This window comes from Coenobita brevimanus, chromosome 29, assembly GCF_032717465.1.
Source record: "Coenobita brevimanus isolate Jiangsu-jjx chromosome 29, ASM3271746v2, whole genome shotgun sequence".
Classification (NCBI taxonomy): domain Eukaryota; kingdom Metazoa; phylum Arthropoda; class Malacostraca; order Decapoda; family Coenobitidae; genus Coenobita; species Coenobita brevimanus.
The window spans coordinates 21,514,293-21,522,614 of NC_136982.1; positions in this window are offsets into that span (position 1 = coordinate 21,514,293).

Consider the following 8,322-nt stretch of genomic DNA (forward strand, 5'->3'; position numbering starts at 1 on the left):
TAATACATCATCAATATAAACAACACACCCTGCCAAACCCTCTGTTACAACATTCATGAGCTTCTGAAATGTGGCTGGTGCATTCTTCATACCATATGGCATTACGGAACATGCAAAAGTCTTTCCTAGTGTTACAAAACATGAGATCTCCCTAGCACGTTCAGTCATAGGTACTTGCCAGTATCCCTTTAACAAATCAAACTTACTTATGTACCTAGCCTTTCCGATCTTGTCTATGCAATCTTCCACACGAGGGAGAGGGTAAGTGTCTGTTTTAGTTATCTGATTAACACGTCTGTAGTCGATGTAAAGCCGCTGTGACCCACCTGGCTTAGGGACTAGAGTGACAGGAGAACTCCACTCGCTCTGACAGGGCTCAATCATCTTGTGGTCCAACAGGTAGCCAAGCTCCTTCTGGATGAGAGGAACTTTCACCGGGTTCACACGGTAAGGAGGCAATTTAATTGGCTTTGCGTCTCCAACATCGACATCATGCATCAACACAGTGGTTCTTCCTGGAGTGGCACGGAACACTTGCGGGTACTCCTGCAGTAATGCCGAAAACTCCTGCCTTTCCTCGGGAGCTAGATGAGAAAGCTTAGTCTGGAGATCATTCATGATATCAGGATTCTTCCCCAAACTATCACTCAGGCTCATACTACATGGGAGAGCTTCACTTGCAGACTCGGGTGGAACAGCTACAGTGCAGACTGGATTATTTTCATCCCGCCTGTGATATAACTTTACCATGTTGATGTGACATAGTTGCTTGCTCTTTCTGCGATCTGGTGTGGCGATGACATAGTTGACATCACTGAGTTTCTTCTCCACGAAATAATGACCACTAAACTTGGCTTGAAGAGGTTGCCCATGCACCGGTAGCAGAATCAAAACCTGATCTCCTGGCTGAAAGTGGCGTATCCTGGACTTCTTATCATACCAAGTCTTCATCTTCTACTGAGCAGCTCCTAAATTCTCTCTCGCCAGCTGTAAAGCAGTGGACAGCCGTTCTTTGAACTTCATCACATACTCCAGCAGGTTGACGTCATCTTCCTCCGACAGCCAGCATTCCTTGAGTAGCTTAAGGGGTCCTTTTACTTCATGGCCAAACAGTAGTTCAAAAGGTGAGAAGCCCAGTGATTCATTTGGAGATTCTCTTGCGGCAAACACAACGAATGGAAGACCTTTATCCCAGTCTTTCTGATGTTCCAAACAGTATTTCTTGAGCATCGATTTGAGTGTTTGATGATATCTCTCCAACGCTCCTTGGGTCTGGGGATGGTAAGCTGAAGACGTGATCTGGGTGATGCCCAACTCTTTCAGAGACTGCTTGAAAACGTTTGACATGAAATTACTTCCCCGGTCTGACTGTACCTCCTTGGGCAGACCAAACTTTGTGAAGAACCCTAGTATTTTGCTTAACCACGTTCTTTGCTGAGATATTTCTAAGTGGAATGGTTTCAGGATAACGAGTAGCCATATCAATCAGGGTCAACACATAAGAAAATCCTGAAGAAGTCTTAGGAAGAGGGCCCACAATATCCACCAACACACGGGTGAAAGGCGCATCAAAAGGAGGAATGGGAACTAGAGGTGCAACCTTTTTGGGCTGATTACACTTCCCCACAACTTGACAGGTGTGACAAGACTTACAATACCAGGAAACATCCTGAAGATACCTGGCCAGTAGAAGTGTTTCAGAATGCGTGCCACAGTCTTCCTCACTCCAAGGTGTCCTGCCAAACTGGAATCATGAGCCACTCTAATGATATCCTGCCTACAAACACGAGGGATGACAACTTGATGTACAACCTCCCATTCACAGTCGGCTGATGCTGTTGGGGGTCTCCACTTCCTCATAAGTACTCCTGACTTTACATAATAACAAGTAGAAGCACCGGCTGACTCTTCCTCACTGCAAGCAGAGTTAGCTAGACCTTTCAACTCAGGGTCAGCAACCTGCAACTCAACCAACTCTTGACGAGACAAATTATCAACACTACGGGGTACTGCCTCATCTGGTGAGTGGTCCAAATTAGCAAGAAAAGTGTCAGCTAGGATAACATCATCATCATCATTATCCTCTAAATCACCAGTAACTTTAGACTTAGCCCTAGTGACAGCACATGCAGGGAACACATCAGGGACATCACAATCCTGGGACGCAGCCACTGGCTCACTAGACAACTGAGGAGCTGGACACACTTGACTTCCACCAATATCATTTCCAAGTAAGAAAGTTACACCTGACATTGGGAGTGTCTCAACCAACCCAACCATAACGGAACCATTAACAAAACCAGACTCTAAATTCACTCTGCACAGAGGGACAGAGAAGTAATTATTCCCTACACCTTGTAAGATTACAGTTTCATCAGAGGAATTAACATTAGAGCCTAGAACACTGGTCAGCATAAGGGATTGGCAAGCACCTGTATCACGATATATTTGAACTGATTTCCTGTCATTACTGTCCAGAGGACTGACAAAACCATCAGACAGGAAATTAGCACATGAACTCTTGAGAGTGTCACCCACGTTACTGCTCAAAAGAGGAGCTCCATCATGAGAATTTAAGTTACCCCTCAAAGCAGGTTCAATTAACTCAGTTAAAGAATTCTGGGAACTCTCAAGTGTGGACACTAGACCAATTGACTGAATATTTAAAGACTCCTTTTTGTTCACATCACGCTGTCTCCTGAAACATTTCTCCATAGTATGACCAAGCTTACTACAATAAGTACATTTACTTTTCTGAAATCTAGAGGTGAAGCTGGTATTTACTTCCTGAGAAACATCATCTTTATTCTCTTTCCTGTTACCTGTACTCTGAGTAGAGGCAACGTACTTACTCTCAGCTTTCCCTTTTTCTCTAGAATATCTCTTGTGAGTGAGAACATATTCATCAGCTAAAACTGCAGCATCAGACAAATTATCTATTTTTCTCTCATCAAGATATAGGCTTACATCTTTACTAATGCACCTTTTGAAGTCCTCCAGCAAAATCATCTGCTTAAATTTACCAAAATCAGAATCCACATTCTTAGAATTTAACCACTGCTCTAACAGATCTTCTTTGATTTTTGCATACTCAACATGGGATTGCTTATCTTGCTTGTAAGTTGTCCTAAATTTTACTCTATAAGCTTCAGGAACAAGCTCATAGGCCTTAAGAATCAAGCTCTTAACTACATCATAATTATCACACTGATCCTGAGGCATAGATGCATAAGTTACTTGAGCTTTACCGGTGAGAACAGTTTGAAGGAGTACTGGCCAATACTCCTTGGGCCAATTAAAACCTGTAGCTACCCTCTCAAACAACTGAAAATACTTTGTTAAATCAGATTCATTAAAAGGAGGGACACGTTTAACATTTTTAGCCACATCAAAATCATCGAGCTAGATGATCCAGTTCCACCTTGTTTCATGCGATACTCATGGTCTGCCTGAATCCTAGCAATTTCAACTTGAGCCTCAGCCTCCTTAGAACGGGCCTGAAATTCATCCTCCTTAGCACCTGCTTGAAATTCAGCCTCCTTAACACAAGCCTCCTTAGCCTGAGACTCAGCCTCCTTAGCACGTGCTTGAAATTCAGCTTCCTTCACACGAGCCTCCTGCAGGGCTAGCTGTAACTTAGCTAATTCAATCTGCGTTTGCTCATTTGGAGGAGTTACATTAAACAAGCTTTTATTAATCATGCCAACAATTTGATCTTTAGAATGATGAGAGTGAACTGCAATTCCCAATTGTTGAGCAACAAGCTTAAGTTCATTCTTTGTTCTGTTTTCTACATCACACACTGTTTGCACATTTGACAAAAAATCTTTGGCTTCATCAAGTGTAGTAATAGTAGACATCATGAATAAATAACAGTCACAAAATATCAAGCAATATCTTTATGATAATATCCTGAATATCCTGATAAGAGGTCGCCAAATTTATGTTACGGAACAGAGAAAGATAATGTACACTTTAAGTGAGAATACTAAGAGTCACTACTGTCCCGTAAAGTTCCAGGTTCAAAACAAAAGAGTTAGGTAAAATTACAAGTTAAAGTTTAATGCTCAAACTAAGAACAAAACATTCAGGACTCATAAGGATAATGTAATGGCAAAAAACAGGTTAAATATATGGTTAACTGCAATAGCCTCTATTAACACGAAATTACCAAGAGTAAATTTACCCAAGTCAACCCTGATAAAATGAAAATACGCTGGGTAATGCTCAGTTAATGCAAGATAAATTATTACAGATACAAACTAATATTAAAACTGGCTGACACTAAACTTTACATTAATCACAGAAGAACCTTACTAGGCCTACAAATTAGCACCTTATGCTATACAGTACAAGAACAAAATGTAATAACACTTATACTCAAATTACACAGCTGCTAGATGGTTGGAGACTTTCAGAGCACTCACAATAATAACTGTACAGGGGAGGACAGAGATGTGAACAAAATGAGGAGCAGATCTAAGTGGCAATGATGCCGAGACTGAGCTCATTATATAGGGGCCGGCAGAGCTTCATACAACTTGTAAGAAGGACGCGCAAATGAAACCATGGGGACAAAGAGTTGACAATCCTGCTCTGAACAACAGAAAGGACTACTTACTCTACTATAACGGTAGAAGGGGGGAAATGAGGCAGAACACGCTCGTGATCAAACATGCAGCATACTGTGCGTTAAAATTACACAAAGGATGATGAAATCATAGCCTATGTAACAATATATATATATATATATATATATATATATATATATATATATATATATATATATATATATATATATATATATATATATATATATATATATATATCACAGGATTATAAAATTTTCTGATAGCTGTGTTGCTCATTCTGTCCACTTGTTTTAGTGCAACCTTTCCATATTCACTCCATATATATATATATATATATATATATATATATATATATATATATATATATATATATATATATATATATATATATATATATTTTTTATTCAGGTATATACTGTATATATATAATCATCAGCATTGATAAGAAGGGAAGTGAGCATGGAAGTGAAAAAGTTACTACAGGACAGTATTGTGATACCAACTCTAAAGTATGGAAGTGAAGCTTGGACGTTGCTGGAAGGACACAAGTTAAGAGTGACAGCAGTGGAAATGAATTATTTAAGAGTAGTCTATGGAGTCACATGGAGAGACAGGCAGCCAATGAGGATATAAAGGAGGGTTGTGGTGTGGATGTCGATGTCATAGGAAGCGTTAGGAGGAACACACTGAGGTGGTTTGGCCATGTGGAGAGGATGAAGGGTGAGATACTGACGAGGAGAGTGTATATGAGTGGGGTGGAAGGGGGAAGAGGGAGGGGGGAGGCCGAGGATGAGATGGAGGGATGGAGTGGAGACATATGAGAGAGGGGGGTGTGACTTGAGAGCAAGGCAGTGACATGTAGGGGGACAGGGCGACGTGGAGGCGATTTGTTTGAGGCCACCCCGTACGGGACTAAGGCGTCTGGCAATATATATATATATATATATATATATATATATATATATATATATATATATATATATAGATATAGATATAGATATAGATATATATATATATATATATATATATATATATATATATATATATATATATATATATATATCTATATATATATATATATATATATATATATATATATATATATATATATATATATATATATATATCCATCATCGAATCCTACATTGCCCCATGAGGAGCGTAGGAGCCCGGGGCTAGGCAGTTGGTCCCGACATTTAAGATGTGAGTGACCAGCCTCACTCGTCCCTGAGAGGTATTACATGAGCAATCAACCCCACCCACCCCTTGGATATAAAGTTTCACCGGCTCAATCCGATTGAAGCGCAATAATTACCCACTAAACCACCAGGCGCCAAAATTTGGTTATATGGTTACCACCCAGCGTAGAAAATGGTTTCCTGGTGTACAGGAAACAATTTGGCTTGTCACTCAGTGTAGAGTCACCCATAGGCTGAAGGAAGAGGAAAGAATGAAGGAAAGAAAGACAGAAGAGGGAGTGTAAGGTCACCCGTAGGCAGAAGGATAAGGAAAGAATGAAGGAAAGAAAGACAGAGGAGAATGGAAGGAAAGAAGGATGGAGGGGAAAGGGCAGACATACGAGAGCAGCACTACATCGAGTGAGTGGATAGTGAGCGCCCTCACCTATATATATATATATATATATATATATATATATATATATATATATATCTATATATATATATATATATATAGGTGAGGAGCTCACCATACGCTCACTATATATATATATATATATATATATAGGTGAGGGCGCTCACCATCCGCTCACTATAGATATATATATATATATATATATATATATATATATATATATATATATAGATAGATAGATAGATAGATAGATAGATAGATATAGATAGATAGATATAGATAGATAGATAGATAGATAGATAGAGATAGATCGATAGATAGATCCAGGGACAGGATCCCACTGCTACCTGGCGCGTCCCCGGGTGGCGGATAGGGGAAGGCCTTGTAGATATAAGAGGTACCGTCTTAGACAGCGCGGAGCATGAGATTCCCTCTAGATATATAGGGCTCCACCGAGTATAACGAATAAGGTGGCACAAAAATTACATCTCACCAGAAACTATGGCAGGGAGGTGAGATTATTTGCCACAATCCTTCCAACCAAACATGAGTTCTATTGCAAATGATTTGGCTGGCGTTCCCGTTGAATCATTGTATACTAAAGGTCCAACCGCACTGCCTCCTGTGCTTACGGGCAATGTGCCATTGAAAGTGAGTAGGCACTGTGTTTGAAAATTAGACTCTTGGAGAGTAAACAAATTGAAATCCATGAAGATTTATGTATACAATGTAAGAAGCCTCACAGAAGATAACATCTTGATAACCTAATGACTGAACTGCAGAACATTAGTTGGGATGTTTTAGGTTTGAGTGAGATTCACAGAAAAGAAGAAAAAGCAATTCAGCTCGAAGACAGCAACTACCTATTTTTACTACAGAGGAAGGGAAAATGGAAGAATCAGTGGTGTAGGATTTGTAATTAACAGAAATCTTGCAGACACCATTATTAAATTCAGCAGCGTATCTGACAGAGCAGCATTTGTTGTCATTAGACTGTGCAAAAAATATACCCTGAAAATAATACAAGTATATGCACCAACTTCTCAAAGCCCAGATGAAGAAATAGAAACATTGTATAATGACATCTCCCAGATTATGGAAGAAGAAAAGACGACATATACTACACTCATGGGATACTTCAATGCAAATGTTGGAAAATCGAAAAATGGAGAAGCATGTATGGGAAAATTTGGAGTGAAAGAAAGGAATGAAAGAGGAGCAATGCTGGTAAAATTTGCTGAAATGTATAACATGAGAATAATGAACACATTCTTTCACAAAAGAACAGGGAGAAAGTTAACCTGGAGAAGCCCAAATGGAGAAACAAAGAATGAAATCGACTTCATTATAGCAGATAAGAATAACACTATCACCAATGTCACAGTTATCAACAAAGTAAATATAGGAAGAGACAATATAATGGCGGGTTGCACATCTAGATTTAGTTTCGGAAGCATAAGAAAGATTTTTTTTCATTCATTCATTGCCAGACGCCATGTATCCCAAACAGGGTGGCCAAGGGCTTAGAGTTAATTGTTTAACAGGGAGGGGCACTAATCCTCCACCAGCCCCACTTGACAAGTAGGGATGCCAACAGCATCTGGTGTTCCCAGGCGGTCACCCATCCAAGTACTAACCAGAAGATGATTACAAATAAAAAGATATGCCCTATAAAAGTAAACGAAAGCAAAGCGGCCTTTCAGTTGGAAGTATGGAACAGATTCCAGGTCTAAATACTCCTGAATGTGACACTGATGAGCTGAATGACACTCTAACAAAAGTGTCAAGACAATCAGCAGAGGTAGTAAGAAAACCTAATATAAGCACAGCCAAGAAGTATTCAGAAAAGACATACGAGCTTATGAAAAAATGAAAGGAATGGAAAGTAAATACAAAGAAATATGAAATCGAAAGATCGGAATTTAATAACCTTACCAACAAGAGACAGAGACGAAAAAAGAAGCATGGATCAGATCAAAGAAACCATAAAAAAAGGAAAAAAGTCTGTAACAGGTACGAAGTAAAATGGCATTAGGAGAGCAGCAAATTACTGTACATCACTGAAATACATAAACGGTGAAGTCATTAAATGCAGAGATAAATTGCTGAAGAAAGTTGAGGAATTTTACATAGAAAT